We start from the raw sequence: 27,342 nt of genomic DNA, 5'->3' as shown, positions 1-27,342 counted from the left end.
GTACTAAAGTTATATTTGATTTACAAAAAGAAATATAGAGATAGTGAACCTTAGAAGTCATTTCTGATGTTTTCATTATATCCTTTGACAGTGATATAATCTAGTTTTGCATGGTCAACCAATGATAGAGGAAAGTCAAATGTTGATGTCAATAAGTGCACAGGTCTTGAAGTCACATGTGTGAAGTTTTGTAAATATTGCGAGCTGATAGTGTTATTGTAATTAATTAATTATCTTCTTATAAAAGCCTCAAGCTGACTCAAGGAATTATTTTGAATATAAGGTATAAAGTAAATATGTTTTCCTTGTTTGTAATGAGTTGAGTATCAAGTATTGAGTTGAGTGTGAAGGTCAAAAAAGAGCAAAGTGTTTTTTGAATGTGAGTAAATGATCCAAGGGATTATTGGATGTGAGTTTTGTGATCAAGTTACAAGATTTGAAGGAGTAGAAATCTAATTGACAGGATAGAGGAAGAGGAAGGAAGTATAATTAATTTCTATTATTCCACAATGAATAATAAAGAGATCATTTGGACAATGGGTTCATTGATCTTTCCCTTGAAGTTGTTTGGGTAGTGGGTCTAGTTGTCTTCCACAACTCCTGATAAGGTTAGCACAACTCCAAATAGGGTTAGAATCTTCTAATAGGGATTCATAGTCTCCTAATAAGGACTAATATGGATTAAATGTTTTTATAGACTCCTAACAAGGTCCATCCTCTAAGAAGGAATATTTATTTTAGGACATCATCTTGTGGGTACTATCCCCACTAGGGTTTTCCCTAGTCAACATATCTTGTGTTATTGTGCATGATTATCTTCTTGTAGTGTCTGATTATATAACTCATATGGTTAAAGTTTAATAAGTTTGATAATTATGATATTAGTTGGATAACTTATTCACCCCCCTTCTCAAATATATTGGTGGACTATATATTCTAACAATTGATATCAGAGCATTAGGTCCTTGAAGGAAACACATAAAAGCTTTGGGAGATTGGTGGTGATTCATTATAGAAAAGATAGTCCTAAATCTAATAGAAGAAATTTTGACATCAAAAAAATGGAGATTGTCGGTGGCTTATTAGATATGTGTAAAGAACAAAGAATTGAGTCTCTAGATCCAAAATATTTTTATTGCATATAAAATACTAGAAGTAAAAGTAAAGACAGATTCAGATCCAAAGAAGACATGAAGACCAAAGATGTTAGAATAGATAGTCCATTGATATAACTGAGAGGAGGGGGTGAATCAGTTATCCAACTAGTATCACTAATAACAACTTTAAACAATCTTAAGCATATGAGTAATGTAAATTGAAACTACAACAAGATACTCATACACAATAACACTAGATATGTTAACTAGGGAAACCCTTGATCAGAGGGAAAACCCTAGTGGGGATGATACCCACAAGTTGATGTACTAATATAAATATTCCTTGTTAGAGGATAGACCCTGTTAAGAGTTTGTTGCAACATTTACTACAGATGAGTCCCTATTAGGAGACTTTGAATCCTTGTTAGAAGATTCCAACCCTAGTAGGAGTTGTGGAAGATAACTAGACCCACTACCCAAATAGCTTCAAGGATAAGACCAATGAACCCACTATCCAAATGATCTTTGTATTATTCCTTACAGAATAATAGAACTAAACTGTACTTCCTCTATCTCTATCCTGTCAACCAAACTTCTACTTCTTTAGATCTTGTACCTAGATCATGAACTATGCATCTAATAATCCCTTGGATCAATTACATGCATTCAGTAGGAACTTTTCTCCTTTTCGCACTTCATAGTTCTTGTAACATCACAATACTTGGACACACTTTAAAATCAAGAAAAACATCGTTCCTTTATACCATATATTCATAATAATTCCTTAAGTCAACCTTGAGGCTTTCCTAATTAATTAAAATAAGATAATTAATTAATTACAATTACAATAGCACTGTCAACTCACAGTCTATAAAAAATGTCACAGGTGTGATACTAACTCTTGCACACTCTCTAGCACCATCACTTTATTGTCCTATGTCACTACATAACTTCACATCACTTCATTACACCTCAGATGAAATATAGCCGAAAAACATCAAGAACTAATTTCCCAATATTCTATCTCTAAACTACTCTTTGTAAATTAGGTACAACTTATGTACATCTTTGGCTAAATCTCTACGCACTTAACCAAATCATTAAGACACTATATTGTACATGTCCATAACTATGCATGACTAGACATTCAAACCATTGTTTATACCATCAAGATCTCTATCTACTACTCTACTAGTCTTTACAAAAACCATTCTATGTTGACATCAGTGAGAAACACAGTCATGAATGTAACATATCAATACTCCCCAATGCTCATGATACTACCCTAGTGTAGTATCATTAGTATTCATGCTAACAATATCCCCCTTTGCAATTGATGGCAACATAGATGAAAAAACATCCAAGTTCCAAGAATACCAAATAGTGTTCTATTGCTACTACTAACCAGCATCAGTTGTCCACACTCTAAAAAGGATCTCAAAACAACAAGTGCATACTCCTTCTTCTTAGACATCAACTTTTTACTTCACACTAAACAATTCAGAATACATCAAATGCACATTCCTACTTCCTCACATGAATCTTTCTAAATCTCTCTAAAGATATATCACTCATACATACTCTCCCCCATACCTTAGGAGATGTTTTTCATCCATATACTTGTTGGAATTTACAAGTGGGAAGATTTACTTGTGAGGGGGGATGGGGGGTGAATCAGAAGTAACTAACTTTAACCTCTTCAAAACCTTTTAACTAAAAAAATTCACATGCATCTAATTCATCTAATAAATATGAAAGTAAAGACATGTATAAAAATAGATTACACAATATTTGGTAACCTAGAAACCCTCCAAAATGAGAAGGTAAAACTGGGGTAGGGATGACACCCACAAAGTATCACTACAACTATATGTAACTATTAAAGGTTACAAAGTTTAACCACTTCCAATGGCCTGCCCTATGAAAGGCATGTCCTATTAAAGACTTTGCAACCTATTAAAAGTGAACTCGTTAAAGGATTTACAAACATTCACATGGAATGTCACCTTGTTAAAGAACTTAGCACCTTGTCTAAAGGCTTACAACATGGCTATTAAACCAATATAGCTGTTAGGCCAACCTATCAACATAGGATTTCCATTCTCACAATACAATGGTTAGAAAGTATAGAAGAATTTCTTGACCTAACGACTTGCAATCCTTAATTTCTAATTCTATATCCTCATTTTGCTTTGTTTGTTCTGATCCTTGCTTGATCTGATATGTCTCTTCTCAAAATTATGATACTTTGTTCTTCAATCAACTAAATTCTACAATGTTGCTCTGTTCTTTCTAATTCTTTAATCATCCCTTTGAAGTTTTCTATAATTCACCCATACACTTCTCACATGTGCACATACAATGGGATTTCATCCTCCTTTTAAAGCCTTTGAAGACTTAGGGTTAGGTATGAATCTATGATCAATATTTACTCTTCATTTCCCACTCAATTCTTGCACTTTTCCTATTGTTTGCATGCCTTCTCCATTTTTCTTATTGGTTGCATGCTGATTACATAGGTAATGCAAAATATTTGACCTTATCTTCAAGATCCTTCGAGATTCATCCTAAGTCGGCTCAAAAATGGTTTACATCTGAGTTTGTGAAGATACAAACTCATATGTTGATTATGTGTTACTTGACACTTACTATTTGTTGATGCTTTGCACATATAGGAATTCAGTCTCACTTGGCTCCTATAGTAATTCTATTTCACTTGGCATCTATACTTTGCTTAGCACTTATACTCTGCTCAGCACCTATAATGACTCGGCATCACTTATCAGTCGACACTTAAACTTCACTCGCCACCTAAAGTTATCTCGGCACACACTATAGCTCATCTTTTGTATTATACTCGACATTATCTTGAGAAGTTGGTTAAATGTGTTGACACTCAATTGTCAAAACCAATCCAAGACCAACAATCTCCCCCTTTGACATGAGTGGCAAAAACACTTAACTAAGCATTATGAATCTATTCTCTATGAGTATACTACACATTCTGTTTAGCATATGTACAAAACTTCAAAAACTTGTTCAAAATTTTGTATACCTCAAAATTTGTAACTCCCTTGGAGCTTATGTGCCAATTCTATAATAAAAATTCCATTCCTGCAACAAAAGACTCTTGTGCTGAATTTGCCTCATGCTGATGTGTTTGATACTCTTTTCCTTCTCATTCTTTTTCCTCTATATCTTCTCCCCCTTTCATACATCTTCTTGCATTTTCTAAATCCTTTTGGCTTTAGTACCTTATCTCTCCAAGGGTCAAAATTTTATTGTCTCACCCTTTGGGTATATTTCCCCCATATCTACATAATATATTATTCCCCCATTCTTATTATTTCTTGTCTTTATCTCCCCCAAAATATTATATCTCCCCTTTTTTGACACTTATGTCAAAGGGTCCTAAGAATGAATGGAATATTTAGCCAAAAATGATTTATTTACCTCCATAATCATCTTCTGAGAAGCATCCCAATTGTCTAAGGTAATTTCCAATTATTTGTGATGGATGGTTTTCTCTGTTGCAAGATGTACTAGGCCTTCTAGGGTGGAAAGATTGGGGTCTTTCTTTAGAACATTTTCTACATAGGCCATTTCCTTGTGTACTACTTCTAGATGTGGGATAATGGCAGATTAAATTTATATTAATTTGGCCTTAATATTGGCCTCTTCTACTGTCAATACAACTAACTCCTTCTATGTGTGAAGCGTAGTTGCAAAATGTTTCTCACTTTCAGCTAGATCTTTGGATAGCTGTGTGCTAGAAATCTTGAGATTTTGTTCCAAGCTTTGAATCCTTTGGCTAGTTTCTTGTGTGAAGTATGATGAGTCACACAATTTAGAGTATAATGGGAAGATATTATGAAGTACTACTTTGACTTTCTCACCCCTCTTAGCCAATTCAACTTGTGAAAGTGCTATTTCACTAGATATTTTCTCATTAAATTTCATTTGAAACTTCTTATCAGACCATTCTAATAATTTAACATTTGTATTGAGGTCTTCATTTTGTACCTAGTCCACTATGTTGGACAATTTTTCGATGATGGGTTGGGTTTCATTAGCTACTGGCAAGCTAAATGCATCAAGGAAGATGTCTTTGATTTCTATCAATGCTTGCCTCTATCTATACTCATTTCTCAGTATCTCCTACTTCTTCCTTTTCTCTAATGCCTCTTGCACTTCATTTATTTTTGATAGGTTCATTGTTCTAGAGTCATAACTAGGCATTACTATTTTTTCATCAAGTGTAGGGTCTCCATAGTGAAGTACCCTTGCAACTTTGGTGGAGCTTAAGCCTGGTGTTGATATTTGCAGTGGTATTGCATTAGTGTTCAACTTTTTGGTAGGAGTCCTTGAGGTAGGCAAGTTCACCAATGTCTATATTGCATCTTTATCTCTAGCTATTTTCTCATCCTCCATCTCCTCTTCCTTCTCCTCTTCTCTACTACCTTGATCAATAATGATGATTTGAGGAGGTGCACCTTGGCTTTGTGCTATAGGAACATCTTGTCTTGTCTACTCCTTTGTTTGTTCCTTGGCAACTGTTGTTGCTGTGACTATATGATCAACCTTAGCAGTTGTATCCTATGTTTCTTGCTCTTTTGGTTGATTTGTTGTAGTTGTGGGAGGTTGTGAAGGTGGTTCTTATGTATTCACCTGCTCCCTTGTAATTTCTACTACAACCTTTTTCAATTCTTCCACACTCACCAAAATAGGATTTGTGCATAGTTGTGATTGCAATATGGTTTAGTGAAGGATCTTTTTGAGATCCTCTGTAGTTAAAGGATTGATTTTCTAGCCTGAGGTGTTAGGAACATCCTTAACAATTGCTTTTTCTATAGGTTTTGTAGGTGTTATATGTGGAGGACTTGGTGGTGGCATCTAGGTCTTGGAAACTCTGTTTAGGCTACTGCTCTTCAGTTATTACCTCTTCACCTTGTGTTTTCTCCACTATTTCCTCTTCATTTCCTTTCTCTCCTTCCTCATCTTTCTCATTTTCTTCTTCATCTTCATCATTTCTCCCCTTAAAGGGATCTTCCTACCCATCTTTTACTATAGTCAATCCATTAATTAATTTCCACATCTGTGTGGACTTCTGCACAACATCATCAATTTGATTTTGCAAAATTTTGAAGGCTCTATATTTAGGTGCAAATTTGCTCCCATGTTTCTTGTTATTCTTTCTTATTTGACCTTTAGTTAGGTTAGGAATTACATGAGCCAATGTTGACTCCCTTATTTCCTTCTCCATTTTAAGGCAGTAATGCCATTTATTCTCTACAATGGAGCTTAGCTCCTTAGGCATTGAATTGTCTAGTTCAAGTGGAGTGGTCTTGAACTTAGCCATCATAGTGTAGATGGACTCTTCCACTATGTTTTTTTGTTCCTTTGACAACTTATTGAAATCAATGGTCTTTAAACCAATTAGATCTGCATTATCTCTAATGTTATTACAAACACTTTCCAGTTTAGACTTGGTAGAATGTCTTACCAATTTGAATTGATCTTCATCTGACTCTATCTTTTCTTCATCTGATTCTGGAGGTGCAACATATTTTCTTCTCTTCTTTTGTTCTATAGGTCCTCATTGCTCTATTTCCTTTTACTTCTCTTGTTCTTTTGCCACTGATGTTGTAGCCCAGGAATCTACCCTTGTAGTTTGCTTGGTTGGTCTTGGCTTTGTTTCCTTCTTCTTTCCTTTTGGCTATACAATTGGCTATTTTTGTGCTTTTATCTTCTTTGGCTCAACCTTGGGTACTTCTTGCTTGGCACCTTCCTCTTCTTCAGCATCCTCCCCCATTCCTTGTGTCAAAGCAAGTGTTTCCAGTCCTTGTTCCTCTTCATTAGCTTCAACTTCTTCTTCTTCTTCTTCTATCGTGCCTTCACCAAATTTGGCTTTTAACTTCTTAACAAGTTTATACTTCTTCTTCAATGTAGAGGTAGTCTTTAACTCCATATCCTCCTCTGACCTGACTACATCATAAGTTCCAAAATATGGTGCACTTTTGTCCATTTTCGTAGCTAATAATGTTGTTATAGTTTTTGATGCCTCATCTATATTTATTTCATAACCAAGAGGTCTTAGCCATCTAACTCTTGCTATGGAAGCTTGTATATAGGTGTAGTCAATATCTATAAGAGAGCGTACATCATTTACATGTTTTTCTACTAATGAAACTTAAATTCTTAGTCTTTTCTTCATAGACTTCTTGAAGTCTTCAAAATAGCTAGTCATTAAGGTCTCAAAATTAGCTTCCATTTGCTCTATGTATTCATTAACTTGAGCTATGATAGACCTATTTTTTTTCCACTCAACTTTACCAAAACAAGGAAACTCATTCTACACATAAAAGAATATACAAATCTAAATAGCACCAAACTTGCATTGTGCTCCCTTTGTCCTTCTGATTGCTACTAAATTCTCATTAATCTATTGTGGTTGTAGTTCTGCAAGATCATAAGTATAATCCTTTTTCACCAATTTGTACCCCACATCCACTATAATACAAGGCACACGATTAAGTCTATTGGATTGGTATAATTTTTGTGCTATAACCCTTAGAGAAAAATCAACAAGAGGGTCTTGAATGGTATCAATATTCATCCCTCTCTTGTTCTACTTAGCACTAGTATTCTTTTCAATTGCTTCCTTAGAATCACTCCCAAGGGTCTTTGGCCGATCTAGGGTTGGATACCCTATCACTCTATGTAAAATTCTCTTTGTTATTTTCATTGGACCATCCTCCAACCATAAGCTTCCATCATGTATTCTGCTAAGCACTAGCTTGATCCATTTAGTTTTGAAAATTGTGGGGAATTCTAGGGCACATGTCAAACCCTTCTTCTCAACAATTTGATATTCTTACTTCAAAACTCCATTATCACACAGTCTCTCATAGGCTTCTCTCATTTCCATGTCTCCTATGGCTCCAATTCTATAGTTGTAACATCTTCTAATGTATTGAACCATAACTACCTTAGGGGGTATGACAAATAGGGCTCTAGTTGGGTCATTTTCATATGCTACCTCTAGTATTGGCTAGAAATCAGGTTGTTTTACTTCATTAGACACTAGTTGAACTTCAAAAGGTTCCTTCTCCTATATTTTCCTAGAGCTAGAAGCCATTTGTCTGAACTAGGGTTTGTACACAAAGAAAATATGAAACTACATAGCTCGACACAAACTTAAATACCTTGAATTTGATGAATTGGTTCTGAAATGCTATTGAAATTTTCTTAAACACTAGATTCTCTATTTTGAAGTCATTTTGTGCTCCTTTTAGTCTTTTCTCTCCATTCACAATGAATAAAAATGATTAAAAATACGATAATATACCCTATTTTCATAACATTTAATGCTTAGTGTGTTTATAGCTATCCATGTGACTTCTTAAGGATTTCTGCCTTATTGAGCTTCCATTGGCTTTTCATCACTCAACTTCCATAGGAGTATCCTTTACTTGACTTCAATTAGAATTTCTCTTTACTCAACTTCCATTACTAGCTCAGCTCCAACTAATCATTTAGCTTCTATTGTTTTTGATAGTCAACTCGACATGCACTAGGATTTTACTCAAGATTTGAGGGCAACTTTTCTAACTCGGCAATACTGATGAATTTTTTTTAGCTTTGCATATTTAATCATGTTGATCTCTTCTTTTCAGTATTTACTTGTTTAGGAACTGATGAATGATAAAGCTTTGTAAATTAGTCCCTCATGCCTTCTCTTTACTTAGTTTGATAAAGTGTGACCACTTGACCTTTTAGGTGAAGTGATCCCTTCATTGGATGTGCTACTCCCATCTTTGCTCTTCCATGTCTTGTTCATTTCTCCTTTGATGTGTTCAACATCTACCTTCTCTTTACCTTTGTTGTTCTTTGAGTGGGGTGACTTTGACCTTGTTGGGAAATTCCTATTGATATGACTAGCCTTCAAGAAATTAAAACATGTGGTTTGGCTCAACCATCTGTTGTAGTTTCCACTTAAATGTGTCCTTATGCAATTTTTAGGAATGTGTCCATATTCTTAATAGTAAGGACAACTATACCTAGTATGGTAGTCCTAATTGTAGTAATCTCCATGGTTATTTCCCCTTGTTGACTGATTAGGTGACCACATAGGCTTTGATCTTCAATCAAAAGCTCTATGTCATACATCTTGTACTTGTGGCAGTGACCTTTAAATCTTGATGTTTTGATAGTCCTAGTCCTATATTTATGTGCTTGATGTCCTTGCTTGTTGCACTTATGACAATGACTCATATTCTTAGGTTTCTCATGCTGATGAGCATTCTTGCTCCTACATACATTAGAGGTATGTCCCTTTTTACCACAAAAATGACAAGTAGGTTTAGTGTTCTTACCTTTGTTACTCCTTTCTTCTGCAACCTCGAATGACTCTCCTTGTTCAGTGCTATCCTAGTCCTGAAGTATCATTACTAGCCCTTAGTGATTTTAGTAGCTGCTCAAAATACTTGATGGCCTCATTGGGTTTTTTGAAACTCTCTGCAATATCCTTCTCTCTTTTTAGGTCATTTTGCAGTTGTTCATTTTGCATCTTTAGTGTAGAGATTTCAATGTCCTTGACATTCAGTTCATGATTTGCATTCATCATCTAGCTTAGGGTGTCTAGCTACATGTTTGAGATTCTTGCAAGCTCAATTGACTTTTCTTCTAGTCTATTGGCAAGATTTATCTTGTCTTCTTGTAGCATAGCCTTATCTTTAATGGATCTTTTCTTCTATTCAGTTACCTCACAGAGCATCATGGCTTATGGTTCTTGTCCAATCTTGAGTGTTCTAATTTCTTCTTCTTGAGCTCTATTCTTCTCCATCAGGTCTGCTATTGCTACATCAAACTCTTTGGAATCTCCATTTGTAAATATTTTTGAGGTGTCAATCTCCTTATATTGTGTATCATTCTTAGCTATGGCAATCTCTCTTCTTCTCTTTAAGAATTTTCTCAGTTCCTCTCTAGCTTCTTCCAAAGCATGCAAAGCAAGTTGTATATCAATTGCCTAATTATCTATGATCTTCCCAAGTTTGTGGACTTCCATTTCCAAATATTTTCTCCAAGTTATAAGACTCCTTCTTGTGAGAACCTTGCTCTAATACCATTTTTTGGAATTTACAAGTGGGAAGATTTACTTCTGAGAGGGGGGGTGAATCAAAAGTAACTAACTTTAACCTCTTCAAAACCTTTTAACTAAAAACATTCACATGCATCTAATTCATCTAAAAAATATGAAAGTAAAGACATGCATGAAAATAGATAACACAAGATTTGGTAACCCATAAACCCTCCAAAATGAGAAGGTAAAACTAGGGTGGGGATGACACCCACAAAGTATCACTACAACAATATGTAACTGTTCAAGGTTACAAAGTTTGACCACTTCTAATGATCTACCCTATGAAAGGCTTGTCTTGTTAAATACTTTACACCCTGTTAAAAGTGACCTCACTAAAGGATTTACAAATATTCACTTGGAATATCACCCTATTAAATGATTTAGCACCTTTTCTAAAGGCTTACAACATGGCTATTAAACCAATATAGCTATTAGGCCAACCTATCAACATAGGATTTCCATTCTCACAATACAATGGTTAAAAATTATAGAAGAATGTCTTGACTTGATGACTTGCAATCCTTAATTGTTGATTCTAGATCCTTGTTTTTCTCTGTCTGTTCTGATCCTTGCTTGATCCAATATGTCTGTTCTCAAAATTATGATACTTTGTTCTTCAATCAACTAAATTTTGCATTGTTGCTCTATTCTTTTTAAGTCTTTAATCACCCCTCTAAACTTGGTTATAATTCACCCATACACTTCTCACATGTGCATATATAATGGGGTTTTGTCCTCCTTTTAAAGGCTTTGAAGACCTGGGGTTAGGTATGAATCTACAATCAATATTTACTCTTCATTTCCTTCTCAATTCTTGCACTTTTCCTACTACTTGCGTGCCTTCTCCATTTTTCTTATTGGTTGCATGTTGATTACATAGGTAATGCAAAAAATTCAACTTTATCTTCAAGATCCTTTGAGACTCATCCTAAGTTGGCTCAAAAATGGTTTACATCTGAGTTTGTGAAGATACAAACTCATATATTGATTCTGTTTTACTCGGCACTTACTAGTTACTGATGCTCGACACATATAGGAATTCAATCTAACTTGGCTCCTATAGTAATTCTATTTCACTCGACATCTATACTTTGCTCAGAACTTATACTCTACTGGGCACCTATAGTGACTCGGCATCACTTATCACTTGGCACTTGAACTTCACTTGGAACCTAAAGTTTACTCGACACACACTGTAGCTCAGCTTTTGTATTATACTTGGCATCATCTTGAGAATTTGGTTAAGTGTGTTGACACTCAATTGTCAAAACCAATTTGAAACCAACAATACTCTAACCCCTCGACATCAAGGTCAAAAGTGTCAATCTTAATACCAATTTTTATGTACCAATTGTTATTCAACTGGTGCATGTACATTTTTTAATACCAAATACCAAGAGTCCTCAATGACTCAATACATAGCAGATACTCCCCCATACAGGAAGCATCATAATTTAGTCTACTCTAATAATAGTGCTTTGTACCACTAGATTGATGCACATTTTGCATGATGTATTCAGAAGTAAGAAGGGGCATAACCCAAGCATACCACTCAAGTACTTAAAAGTATCTTTAGGAAAAGGCTTCATAAAGATATTTGCAATCTCCTTTTCTATTGTTTTCTCTCTTAACAAATGATACTTGATAGATATATGCTTTGTCTTAGAATGCAATATAGGATTCTAGACATACTCACTATACTTGTGTTATCACAACAAATGATAATAGGTTCTTCAATCTCAAATCCAATATCCTTCAGCATTTGTTTCATCAACATGACTTGATTACAATTGTTTGTTGCTACAACATAGTTGGACTTTGTTGTGCTCTATGAAATACAATCTTGCTTCTTGCTTAACCAAGAAATCAATCTTCCTCCATGAAATAATTCTCTACCACTAGTGCTCTTTATGTCAGCCATATTGCCTACCCAATCAGCATCAGTATATGTGCATAAAGTGAAATCACTTGATCTTTCATACCAAATTCCATAATCAGATGTCCCTTTTAGATATCTAAATATTCTCTTTACTACTATAAAATGATATTCCTTAGGATCATATTGGAATCTAGCTACAATCTAAACTACATTTCTATATCTAGTATGTTGTGAGTTAGATATTGCAAACGTCCAATCATTGATCTCTACTTCCTCTATTCTATTGCAGGTATCTCATTTTTGCTAGCTAACTTGTGACTAGTTGTCATGGGTGTACCAACAGGTTTATAACTCTCCAAACCAAACCTTTCTAATAAATATTTTAAGAACTTAGTTTTCAAAATGAATATACCATCATTATTCTACACAATTTACAATCTTAGGAGAAACTTTATTTCTCCTATCATGTTCATTTAAAATTCATTCTTCATCTCTTCAAAAAAATTATCAGTAGTTTCATCATTGCCTCCAAAAATGATATCATCAAAAAATATTATAATGATCAATAAACCATTTTCAATTTTCTTTAAAGACAAATTATTATATGGCATACCTTTAGCAAATCCAAGCTTTGCCAAGTAACTATCCAACCTTTCATACCAGGTTCTTGGTGCTTGCTTTAGATCATAAAGAGTTTTCTTTAGTCTACATACCATGTCTTTATCTTCTGATAAAGGAAATCCTTTAGGATACACAATGTAAACCTCTTCTTCTAATTCTCCATTTGGAAAGGTTGATTTAAAATCCATCTAATAAACCTTAAATTTTGTGTTCGCTACATAAGCCAAGAATATCCTTACTACTTCCATTCTTGCAATAGGTGCATATTTTTTGTCATAATCAATGACTTCTTGATGTGAATAACCTTTACAAATAAGTCTATCCTTGTTTCTCACAACTTCTCCTTGGTCATTCATCATATTTCTAAAAACCCATTTAGTTCCTATTACATTTGTGTCTTTTGGTCTAGGAACCAATTCCCATTTTTCATTCTTTATTATCAAATACAATTCTACAAGTCATTGTTAGTCTTTAACAAAACTTTAAAATTATGTCTAACAATTCTAGAGTTATCATCTTCTTCATCTAAATTATAATCTACCATCTTTTCTTTGGTTCAAAACTTCTCATAAATCCTTACATTTGTGCATTCAACTATTGTCTTAGTTATGTAGTTGAAACATCTATAAGCCTTACTTTTCAATGAATATCCAAGAAACATACCTTCATCACTTCTTGGATCAAACTTACCAATTTCATAGTCTCCCTTGATATAATATTTGCTCCCAAATATCTTTAAATATTTGATTAATGGTGAATTTCCAAACCATAGCTTATAAGGTGCCTTGTCTATACCTTTTTTTATTTGTACTCTATCCAGAGTATATACTATTGTATTCACTACTTCTCTCTAGAATGTCTTAGAAATATCATTCTCAAATAATATATCTCTAGTTGCTTCTACTATAGATTTATTTCTTCTCTCAGCAATCCCATTTTTCTCAAGTGTTCTTGGTGTAGATAGTTATCTTTTGACTCCGTTTTCCTCACAAAATATGTTAAATTCTCTAGAAGTGAATTATCCTCCTCTATCAAATCTCAAACACTTGATCTTTACACCAGTTTTATTCTCAACTCTATTCTTAAATATCTTAAACTTCTCAAAAGTTTCATATTTCTCTTTAAGAAATGCTATCCACGTCATTCTAGTGAAACTATCAACAAAAATCATAAAATACCTTTCACCATAGAATCCTCTTGTTCTAGAAGGACCACTCAGATCTATGCGAATGATTTCCATCTTCTCTATGGTAGCAAACTTCTTGCTAGGGAATGATACTTTCTTCTACTTAGTCAAAATACATTCCTTACACACAACATTAGTAGGCTTAACAATCTTAGGCAAGTCCCTAACTACAAAAGTGCTACTTACCTTCGCAACATTATCAAAGTTTATGTGATAGAATCTTCTATGCCACAACCAACTATTATCCACTTTAGCTACCAAACATTTCATCTTAGTAGGATTCAACTAAAATACATTACCTCTTGATCTAGTGCCAATTCCAATCATCTTACCATCTTTGTCTTTGATATTCCAGGTCTTCTTAGTAAACTACAACTAATAACCTTTTTCCACCAACTATCCAATCATCAACAAGTTATGCTTCAATCCATCAACAAAATAGACATCATCAATTTTAGTTTTACTATTAAGAGTAATGGATCCAATTCTAGTTATATGATAGGCTACATTATTACCAACTCTAAAAATACCTCCATCATGATTCTTGAACTTAACAAACTTATTTATATCACCATTCATGTGATGTAAATAATAATTTTCAATTATCCAATCAAATTTTTTTCTACTTGGGTAACTAGAGCTCTTTCTTCTCTAATTTCTCTATCAAGATCATCTTCTGTGATAGCCACAAATCCTAATTCATCATCACTTTCACTTTGACCTTTCTCATTAGATTATTCATCTTCATTTGCATAAAAATAATTTCCATCTCTATCTCTCCTAGGATTAAACCTTCCCTTATACTTCTTCTCTCTTTAAGGACATTTAGATGCATAATGACCAAATTAACTACAAGTCCAACATTTAAAGATTTTCTTACCTTCCTTTTGTCTTCTCACTAGAAGGGCTATTCCTTCCTCACTCTTCTTTTCTTCAACATGAGAGAAAGAGAAGCCCTAATGATAGTTCTTCTAGAGAATGAAGACAGTTAGATAAAGTCATTTGCAACATCTCATGAAATTTGGACAACATTAGAATCTACTTTTGAAGGTGATGATCATGCAAAGAGAATGAGATTATAGAATTGGATATGTGCATTTCAAGATGCTAGAATGATGGAAGATGAATCTATAAAAAGTTATATTGGTAGACTATCAGAAATGGTTGTAGGAATTCGGTCTCATGGTGGAATCAAAGAATATGATGATGTCATATAGAAGATCTTGAAAAGTTTGACACCGCCATACTACCAACAAAATCTCCACGGATGCTTGCACTTCTTGTCAAATTAGGTCAAATGTTTATGGCACTAAAATTTGTTTTTACTCTTACAAGTTCTCTAGACTATCTTGGATCTTCTTCTATTGATTCTAATCTTCCAAGCAGTGTTTCCTTAGTGAAATCCTTAGTGTAGGGCATTACTAGTGGAATCATTTGAGCTATAGGCTTGAATGATGGTGTCAAACTTTTCAAGATCTTCCATATGATTTCATCATCTTCTTCAATTTTTTTGGAGCTTTTTTTGGTATGGAACCTATCAAGTAGATTTACAACCTGATACTAGGAAACAAAGACAAAGGCAAGCCTAAAGATGAGCTAAATTCTATAATTAGCAAGTTCAAATCTTAGTTATAGGCCAATATTAATAGAGTCACCAAGACTCACTTCACTTTAGGCTCTGCAAGGCCAAGGTGGGAAAACCTAAGGAATTAATCTGGCTAGTTGATTACTTTCTCTTTCTAGATTAGTCCTTGTAGTAGAAATGGTCAATATTCTTTTGTAATTTTTTGATAAACCCTTTGAAAATAATAGCTAATTATAACCAAATGGTAGATGAAAATACATGATGACCAGTGTTGAAGTTCTTGATACATTAAATAGTACATTAATTTGTTGTTGTGAAAATTTTATAATGAAATGATTCATCAGTGTAACCTTGAACTTTGCAATGGACCAGTGTCTTATCCAATGCGATATAGAGTTAAATATTATCATATTTGGACCTTTTTAATCAACTTGTGATTACAAGTGTCAACATTAAACTCTAAGTTTCATTCTGATTCTCATCCTTTTCAAAAACCCTAAACTTTATCCATTATAGAAAGCAATTACCCAATTCTTTAAATTAGTAGCAATCAATAAGAGATAAACAACTATTTGAATTGCATTAAACTGAAGTGAAATTGTTCTTTTTCAGTCCCAAAGTTACAAATATGTGAAAAAGAAACAAAACCTCAAAGATAATGATAATTAAGGATAAATCCTTTTCATTTAGATCTTAATACTACTAATAGAAACTCATAATATGACATAGAGACAAGGAATGGGTCCCAAATGTTCACTTTTTGTATTCAAGTATGCATACAACTGAGCTCATTTAGATAACTATAGAACCAATAGATAGATTGCAAAATAATACATGATATATGTGAAAATTTCTATAAACATCTTACCTATACTTCTCATCTTAGAAATCCATATATAGGATTGCAACAAGCTATAGATGAGAGGAGGACACATGTCAAAAAGTTACTAGATACAAAACTTTGGAAGAAGAGAACCAAAAGGATACATAAACATTTTTCAAAATATTGATCATAAAGATAATTACCTAAGTCAAGGAACACTTATATCAGGCATCGAATCTTTTTATTCTTTGTCCTTTATCTGTCCTATTTACAAAATATCTCAACTAGCTCCTACCAGAAAAAATTTAATTTCCCCCACTACTTCACATACATATATTTTCCTTTTGGTGGGCCATTCCATGGTATTTACTTCTTGCAGGTCTTCAGTGGCCTTAGTTCACCTAGCATCCATGATTGCTTTGGATTCAACAATGAACTTATTTAGATTCACTTCTACCTCAAATAGGGAATCAATCAATTTATTAAATGAAATATCTAAAAAGTCTTCAAAAATTGACACTATAGCTTCTTGGGTCAAAATATTATCAAAAGAAGTTGACCAATCCCTCCAGTCTCTTACTGTGCTAGCAACATCCAAAGTTGGTGGTATACAAGATTGTATTCCCTGGGATAAAACATTCACTTTCCCTTGTATAACATGCAATTTTCTAGTGAAGAAACCCATCAATTGTTTTACTAGTTTTAGGCCTTCCTTCATTGTAATTATTTTATCAGATAGATTTAGCTTTTTAGCCATCAATACAATTAGCTTGTCTAGAAATTGAAAATATGGCCCCCAAAGATTGAAGGCGGGTGATAGCCATGATAATGCCTCATTGCAAAATTGCTCAGCACTTTGTAAAGAAACATAAAGATGATGAGCCTGCTGAGATATGTTTTTCAACACTTCAATCTTGTGACTCATCACATTTCTAAGGACAATTTTCCTTGCATTTCCTCCCTACTAAGTGGATGGAGCATCAATGTTCATTCTTCTTTATTCTAATGCATCTTCTTCTTCCATATCCTTTGTTGATACTAGGGCCTTAGTTGTATCCTTAGATGGTTGTTGTCTTTCATGTTGCTCTTCTCTCTATATTGGAACAACCCTTTGTTCTGCTTATGTAAGTTGCTCCCTGAGAGATGCAACTTCATCTTCAAGTTCTTGGACCCTAGCCTCAAGATCTACAATTCTCTCCTTATATACATGGCTACTCCTAAGCTCATCTTCATAGAGCTTCCTAACATAAATGTAATCATGCATGGATTTGGCTATTCTTGTCTCCATTTCCTCTAACTTAGCTTCATTCATAAATGAAAAATGTTTTAATGCCTTGGAAATCTCTATGCTAGAGATGCCCTGTAGAGTCCATACAATCATGTTACCTTATTTAGTGCTCTTTACATCCATCAATTTTGGCTTATTTGAGGTAGGAGCTATACTCCAAACTATAAGAGACTTGGTATCAATGTTTAAACTAGTCCCTCTCCTCAATCCATCTACACCAATTGCCTCATATGAAATAGAATTTTCCTATCTCCTTATATTATCAAGCATAAATGCTTGTTCCAAATCCAATCTAGGCACCAATAACATACCCTTCTTTACACTAGATCCCTAGCCTCCTCTAGAGTCATAACGTCACTCTCAAGATCATAGGCCTGCAACTTCTCAATAAGTTCCATCTTTTGCTCATCAGACTCTTTAGGTTTCATCTTTAGCACAAGTTCACTCTACTTTATCTTGTATAGGAAACTCTTGAATTCAATATATTTGATGAATTCATCATTATCGAGGAATTGTTGGGCTTGGATCTATCATCTAGCCTGGTTATTACTAACTTCAAATCTATGAGGGTATTCTCAGCTACAGTTACTCTGTTTTAGGGATATTTTTATCTCAAGTTAGCAAAGTACTAACTATTCTTTGGAAAAATTTGTAATGTCTTCTATTTCACTTGAGTAGGGATGTGGAAAACTCTTTTTCCTTTTGTTTCCCTTTGCCATCCATGATGCCTGAGGTGCATCATCCTCTTCTACTTCAAGGGTTACATCTGGCTCAAGGTTGTTAGGGAAAACTCTATCTTCTTCTCCTATTGGGCCCTCTGGCATTTTAGCCATGATTTTAGCATGTTCCATGACCATATTCCTAATCCTCTAATGATAAGGGATATCCATTTAGAATCTCACAAATTGGGGATCTATTATTTTCAATTCTTTCTCCACCCTTATGACATCATCGAGCTTTGCTAGCTTGTTAGTTGCCTCATCCTCTACTAATATGTTTGGAATAATATCCTCATGAGGAAATTCCTTAGTGCTTGGCAATACATAATTCCTCATTTCCTTAAGGGTGAGCCTCATCCAACCATCAAGGTCATGCATTCTATAAGGGCCAACTCACAAATTGTAATTGTGAAGATAGGAGTAAATTTGGTCTAGGGGCTCTTTACCAATTGTAAAATCACCAATCCTAAAACACCTTCATATAAATGTTCCTCTACGCACCTTTAGTCCTAAATACTCCCTATTGACCATGAAAAGTTGTCATATAAATTCAATTATTCCTAGCCTAGGAGGGATAAATATAGGCAATATATGGGGTGGTTGAGGACAACCATAGACTCTCATTAAAGAAAATGTGGGAAATAAGAAAATATCTCCCCAATTTTGGTCAAGTCTCTTTCCCTTAGGAAGTAGGGCTAGTCTCAAAAGAACCTTCAATGTATTAGGAGCCCTAAAGTATCTTGGATCTAACATTTTCATGATTAAAACAGTAAAATTATTGAAAAATGATACAGAATCAGAGAAATGGTAAGTGTTGTCCCATACCCATGTCCATAGCTACACTAGCAAGTCTCCATTTACATCAAAAGTCTAATCAATAAAATCAAAGTTGATGTACCCTGTGTTCTTGTAGAGAATCAAGTGCATCAATAATGAATAGTGGTGGAAAGTGAAGTCTTTTAAATTCCCATTCTGAGCCTAGGCAATATTTTCCTTCATTACTTCCAAAATATGATTAACATAATCATACTCCCTAGCATGGTATGAATCCTATACATCCCTTGCAATTATGAATTTTTCTCCATCAACCACATTAGAACCATCTGTGTTGACCACCTTATGAACATCATATACAATTTTAACAAAATAATTCTTGAATTTGTCTAGTGGCATCATTTTCTCAACCTTCTTACAGTAATCACCCACTTTCTTCAAATCCATGGGAATATGTTGTAGAATTGATGTACCAACATATACCTTAATGTTTGTTTCAAATTTCCTCTATAAATCTTTTTAAATCTACAGACTGACCCATAGCTCCATCCAATCCAAAGGCCTCCATGAATGATTCTCAATCTAGGGTACATAGGATAGTTCCATCCCTCTTATGGAAAGATTTCATGGCCATATTGTAGCATCAAAAAAAGGACTTTATCAGTTCTACATCTACAAAGACATCTAGAAATATCACTTTGGCAAGATTCTTCTTCCACTAGTTGCATATAGGAATTTTCTTCTCCCTATTATGATAGAAGTATCTGAAAAGCTCTGAGCCCATAACACTAGGGCATATAGCATCTCTGCATAAAACATATTGGTCAATGAAAGCTTGATCATCTATATAATTTGCATTAGAGGAACTAGGAAAAATATTTATCCATTCTTTAGCAAATCTATTTGGTTTCTTCTATCTAGTTTTGCCTCCTTTAGATGTTTAAGGTTTTGAAATTGCTATGTCTGAGCTTTGACTCTCTTCTACTTCTTTGCCAGACATTTTGATTCTATCCAAGTAAACACTGGATATGGAAATTTCTCTATTGTCAAAAGCTCTAAAAATAATAATCTGGAGTGCACTAAAAAACTCTGACACTGCTCAAATTCTTTCTCTTTACAAATGGCATATTGTGATTGTGAGGTGGGAAAATCTTTACAAATTAATGCATGCAAATAAATGTTCACTTTGCATTGATTTCAGCTTTCTTGAAATATGATATCAATTGATTCTATCAACTCAATGGAGCATCGTCGTTACTATCCAACAATGTACTTTTTGTACTACACTTAATTCCTATTGGTTAAGAACTTTACTACTATTTTCAGCTCAGAGAAATTACTTTTATCTTAATGTCAAAGTAGGTTCTATGATATTATGACAATGATAGATGAAAAGACCTTTTGTAACATCTTATTATTGCAAAGATGATTTTTTTGATGTTACAAAAACCCTTGAAAAACCCTTTTTGATCAATTGGGCCCCATGGAAAAACCCACTTATGATCTTACGATCACCTTCTTGTTGTGGTATCAGCACTAACCTTTCTTCCCTTTATGATCTCTCAAAAAAATCTTTGTAGCATCACAACTTGACCTCTCCCATCATATGATCTTATGATCATGGTCTCATTTTCTAGTTTGTAATATTGCTAGTTACATTTAGAACTCTTACAATCCTCTAATAATGGTTAACCCTTTGCATTGTAGCACTGTGGTCATTATAATTTTCATGCATGATCTTATGATCATGGCTTCCTTGTATCATTGGGCCACACTTTGTTTTGTCATGAGATGCTATGATGAACCATTCATCATAGCATTGGAGATCATTATATACCATGTCAAAATAATATAATATTTCCTTTGGTCCCACTTTTCTTGACTAAGCACACACCTGGTATCCGTACCTTCTATTTTAAGTAATGAAAAACTGGACACTTGTCTTCCAATGCACCATCACCACTACTTACCTTTAAGACCTCTATAATCTTACAACTATTGGTACCTCATATCATCGCAACACTCCATTGTGTCTTTCATGAACCTATGATATGCATTGCTTTTTAATAGTTTAGTATCCCTTTTCATCGCTCCCAATGTCACGATGACCTCCGTTGTCATAATGTTAGGGATAGCTGCACACAAAACCATTAAAACTATGATACAACATTATGACACAAAGGAGGTTGTAATGTTAAAAAATTAAATTATATCATTCACAATATGATGTGACACATTTATCTCAAGATCCTAACAAAGAAAATACTTTTTTGTGATGTTCTACTAACCCCTTCATTGTAACATTGTAAAGGAAGATGTCAAAGGAAAAATAAAAAGCCACTTAATTTCAAAAACCTAGGGTTAGGGTTAGACAAATTTCATAAAGATTTTTTACAATGTGAGATGAAATTCAAATCCTAAGCCACTAAATCACATACTTGGGACAATTTGACACAAAAAAATTGGATTAGGGAAAAATATTCTAAGGTTTCTTCTGCAGATGAAAACAAAATAAATGCAACCCTAAGTTTCAATTCAACATTTTCACCATAAATTTGAAAAGTAGGCTCAGTGAAAATAGGAGCTATTAGATTCCACCATCAGATTGAATTCCTACAACCAATTATGATATTCTGCCAATATAACTTCATATAGATTAATCTTCCATCATTGTATCATCTTGAAATGTACATATCTAATTTTGTAATCTCATTCTCTTTGCATGATCATCACATTCAAAAGTAGATTCTAATGTTGTCTATATTTCATGAGATGTTACAATTGACTTTACCTGATTGTATTCATTCTCTAGAAGAGTTTTCATTAGGGATTCTCTTTCCCTCATGTTACACATAGATAGATCTCTCTCTTCTTTACTACAACCTTTAAGGTTTTCTTCTTTAACAAGTGTCTTATGACCTTTTCTCAAGATCTAATATCCTAGGCCCATGCACAACATATGATTCTTCATCTTCTCCTTCCAACTATCATAGTTGACCCCATCAAATCTAAGACCATCCTTTCTAAAAATATTTTCCATCAATCTCCCAAAGTTGTTAAGCTTATCCTTCAAGGACCTAATGCTCTGATACCAATTCTTAGAATATGTAGTCCACTAATATAACTATGAGGGGTGGAGTGAATTAGTTATCCAACTAGTATCACTACTAACAACTTTAAACAATCCTAACCATATGAGTAATATAAGTTGAAACCACAACAAGATACTCATACATAATAACACCAGATATGTTAACTAGGGAAACCCTTGATTAGAAGGAAATCCCTGATGGGGATGATACCCACAAGATGATGTACTAATATAAATATTCCTTGTTAGAGGATATACCCTATTAGGAGTCTGTTACAATATTCAGTACATATGAGTCCATGTTAGGAGACTTTCAATCCTTGTTAGGAGATTCCAACACTATTAGGAGTTGTGCCAACCATGTTAGGAGTTGTGGAAGATAGCTAGACCCATTGCCCAAATAACTTTGAGGATAAGAACAATGAACCCACTATCCAAATGGTCTTTGTATTACTCCTTGGAGAATAATAGAACTAAATTATACTTGCTTCCTCTATCTCTGTCCTATCAACCAAAAAATTTCTTCTTCAGATCTTGTAACCAAATCATGAATTACACATCCAATAATCCCTTGGATCACTTACATGCATTTAGTAAGTGCTCTGCTCCTTTTTTCTCTTTAAACTTCTTACAATGATCAAAATACTTAAAACACTTTCCGATCAAGGAAAACATCTTTCCTTTATATCATATCTTCATAATAATTCCTTGAGTCAATTGTGAGGCTTTCCCAATTAATTAAAATAAGATAATTAACTAATTGTAATTAAAAAAGCACTGTCAGCTCACAATCTATGCAAAACTTCACATGTGTGATACTAACTCTTGCACACTCTCTGACATCATCACCTAGTTGTCCTCAGTCACTACCTAACTACACATCTCTTCATTACATCTCTGATGAAAGATAGCCAACAAATATCAGGAACTACTTTCCCAATACTCTATCTCTAAATTGATCCCTTTAAATCAAGTACAACTTCTATGCATTTTCAACTAAATTTATACACACTTAACCACATGATCAGGACATTGTGTTGTACATGTCCATAATTTTACATGACCAAACAATCAAACCATTGCCTGTACCATCAATATCTTTATCTGCTACTATGCCAGTCTTTACAAAAACCATGCTATGCTGGCATCAATGACAAATGCAATCATGAATGTAACATATCAATACTCTCTAATGCTTTGGATACTCCCCTAATGTAGTATCATTAACATTCATGCTAAAAAAAAAAGGTATTGATCTTCTCATGAAAAGAGAGGCAGAAGATATAGAAATTTTTGTTTGTTGGACATGTAAAGAGTTTGGTCATTTTTTGTCTAGATGTCCTAAGAGAGTAAGAAAATCTAAAAAGATTTTTCTTTTTGAGGAAGATGAAGAATTTAAAGCAAGTATGGAAATATTCTTGTATGATTTTGATGATAAAGATAGTGAGCCTAAACTAGTTAATAAAGATGAAGTAGTATAAGACATAGCTTTTGTAACTATTATTGATCCCAAGTCTAATCATGAAAGTGTAGAAGTTTTATTTGAGACTAACAATAGTCTATAGAATGATGTGAAAACTATAGAAAAAATAAGAGAGCAAAGATCTGAACCTAGAGATGAGATGAGATTTGAGATGTCAACTCCTACCCCTAATAGGAATCTAAAAAAGAATCACCCTCTAGAGCAGATAATTGGATGTAAAGAAAAAGATGTGATGATAGGAAATAGAGTTAATGAGAAGATATATTTGGTTTCTCAAGTTGAACCTAAAAGTGTAGATGAAGCATGTAAAGATGATCAATGGATTTAAGTAATGAAGGAAGAGCTAGATCTAATTATGAAAAATGAAACATGGGATTTAGTTCCTAGACCTAAAGACAACAATGTGATAGGAACCAAATGGGTATTTGGAAATAAGATGAATGATGAAGGTGAAGTTGTGAGAAACAAGGCCAGTCTTGTATGCAAAGGTTACTCACATCAATAAGGCATAGACTATGAGGAGACATATGCCCCTATAGCTATAATGGAAGTAGTAAGAATATTCTTGGCTTATGCAATGAACAAGAAGTTCAAAGTATATCGAATGGATGTTAAATCAACTTTCCTAAATGGAAAAATTGAAGAAGAGGTATATGTTGAGAATCTTGAAGGTTTTCGTCTAACAGAAGAAAAAGATATGGTATGCAGACTAAATAAATCTATATATGGTCTGAAGCAAGAACCTAGAACCTAGTATGCAAGGTTGGACAACTATTTGGCAAATCTTAGACTTGCTAAAGGTACAATAGATAGTAACTTGTATTTAAAAAAAATTGAGAATGATTTGCTGATAATAGTAATATTTGTTTATGACATCATATTTGGAAAAATGATGAAGCAAGTGATAGGTTTTTTTAAGAGATGGAGAATGAGTTTGAGATGAGCATGATAGGAGAAATGAAGTTATCTAGCAAGAATGAGACACCAACTATTGAGCAGAAGAAGTAAAAATCTATGATTGGAGGTTTGTAATATCTAACTCACACCAAATCGGATATAGAAAATGTAGTTAGGATTGTAGCTATATTTTAAGTTGATCCTAAGGAGTATCATTATGCAGAAGTGAGGAGGATATTTAGATATTTTGAAGGAACATCTGACTATGGAATTTGGTATGATAGATTGATTAATTTCACTCTATGTGCATATGTTGATGTAGATTGGGCAGGCAGTATGGATGATAGAAAGAGCACCAGTAGTGGAGAATTTATTTATTTTTCTTAGAGGAAGATTGGTTTCTTGGCTGAGAAAGAAACAAGATTGTATTTCATAAAGCATAGCTAAGGCAAAGTATATTGCAGTAACAAACAACTATAATCAAGTGATGTGGGTGAAATAGATACTAAAGGATATCAAGATTGACTTTGAAAAACTTTCTATCATATATTGTGATAACACAAGTATAGTAAGTATGCCTAAGAATAATGTATTTAATTCTAAACCTAAGCATATATCTATTAAGTATCATGTCTTAAGAGAGAAGGAAGTAGAAAAAATGATTATATTGGAATATGCAAGTACTAAAGATCAAATTTCAGATATCTTTATGAAGCCCTTACCTAAAGATACATTTGAGTGCGTAAGAGGTATTCTTGGGGTTATGTCCCTACCTACTTTTAAGTAGCTGATACAAAGATTGCATCAGTTGAGTTGTACAGACCACTATTGTAAGAATAGACTAAATGTTGATGCTTCCTATATGTGGGGTTATCTGTGATGAGATGAGTCACCGAGGACTCTTGGTATTTGGTCTTGAATAATGTCTTTGGACACTTGAGCTTTTTGAAGACTTGGAGTAGTTAATTGACATAATGAAGCCTTTTTCATGGATTTCAATGGGGGGAAATGTGCATGAAAAACATATCCTATTTATGTATGAGGAGAGTTCATGGAAATCTCTACTTTATTAGGGAGATTTAGAAAGATTCATGTAAAGAAAGATAGAGGAATATCTCTATGGGGGAGATATGCAGCAAATGTATTATGAGATGTTTAGTGTGAGCAATTGTTACCAATACTAAAGAATAAGAAGAAGAATAGATCAGTGTTCCAAAGGTCTTTGAAATTGATTGGTGAAGAGAATTTAAGAAGATGAGAACATCAGTAGCAACAACAAAGTACTATTTTGTATTCTTGAAACTTAGATATTTTTCATCTATGTTTCCATCAATGCCAAAGGGGGAGATTGTTAGAATTAATGCTAATGATACTGCATTGGGTGAGTATCCTAAGCATTAGAGAGTATTGACATGTTGCATTCATGACTATGTTTGTCATTGACATCAACATAATAGTAAGTTTGTGAAGATTAGCAGAGTAGTAGATAGAGATATCAGTTGTACGAGAAAAGTTTTGATTTTTTGGTGATGTAAGTTCATGGACATGTTTAGTACAATGTCATAATGTGAAGGTTCAATGCATAGCATGTAAGTAGAATATGTACAAAAGTTATACCTAATTTATAAAGAATAATACAGAGCCAGATTATCTAAGAAGTTATTTTTGATGTTTGTATTATATCCTTTGGCAGTTATATAATCTAGTGATGCACAGTTAGCCAGTGACAAATGATAGTTAGATAGTGACATCAGAAAGTGCTCAAGTCCTAAAGTCACACATGTAAATTTTTGTATATATTGTGAACTGATAGTGTTATTATAATTGTAATTAATTAATTATCTTTTCATAATTAATTAGGAAATCCTCAAGGCTAACTCAAGGAATTAATTTGAATACAGGATATAAAGAAAAGAGTATTTCCTTGTTTTCAATGAGTTGAGTATCAATTATTTTATTGAGTGTGAAGTGAAAAAAGGAGCAAAATTTTTATTGAATGCGAATAAGAGATCCAAGGGATTATTGGATGCAAGTTTTGTGATATGGTTACAAGATCAGAAGGAGCAAAAGTTTGGTTGATAGGACAAAAGAAGAGAAAGGAAGTACAATTGATTTCTATTATTTTTCAAGGAATAATACAGAGAACATTTGGATAGTGGGTTCATTGATCTTCCCCTTGAAGTTGTTTGGGTAGTGGGTCTACCTGGCTTCCACAACTCCTAATAGGGTTGGAATCTCTTAAAAAGGATTCAAATTCTCTGTATTTAATGTTTTTATAGACTCCTAACAGGTTCTATCCTCTAACAAGGAATATTTATATTAGTACATCATCTTGTGAGTGTCATCCCCACTGGGGTTTCCCCTTTGATCAAGGGTTTTCCTAGTTAACATATCTGGTGTTATTGTTCATGAGTATCATGTTTTAGTTTCTAATTATATTGCTCATATGGTTAAAGTTTAATCAAGTTAATAATTGTGATGGGATACTCCATTGAAGGATTGCAACAACCTTTTCTTGATACTTTTGTAGGAGCCTATGGTTTTTCCAAGGTCACAAACTATTTAAACTACGAAGCATTTGTGGAGTTTGCAATAGAAAAGTTTGACAGAGCATTTTCTAAATGTAGTAGAATACAATAGTAGATGTTTGTGTAGATTGAGGCAAGCTCAAGATATCACAAGGAGCATTCTAGAACTCCAAACCAAAAACAAGGGAATAATGGTATTGCATGAAGCCAAGATATGGTACATGAGTAA

The sequence above is a fragment of the Cupressus sempervirens genome, chromosome 5, assembly GCF_028749045.1.
Source record: "Cupressus sempervirens isolate cs-2001-9-10 chromosome 5, ASM2874904v1, whole genome shotgun sequence".
NCBI classification, from domain to species: Eukaryota; Viridiplantae; Streptophyta; class Pinopsida; order Cupressales; family Cupressaceae; genus Cupressus; species Cupressus sempervirens.
The sequence above is the reverse complement of the archived record's forward strand: the minus strand, read 5'-3'. Positions refer to the sequence as shown.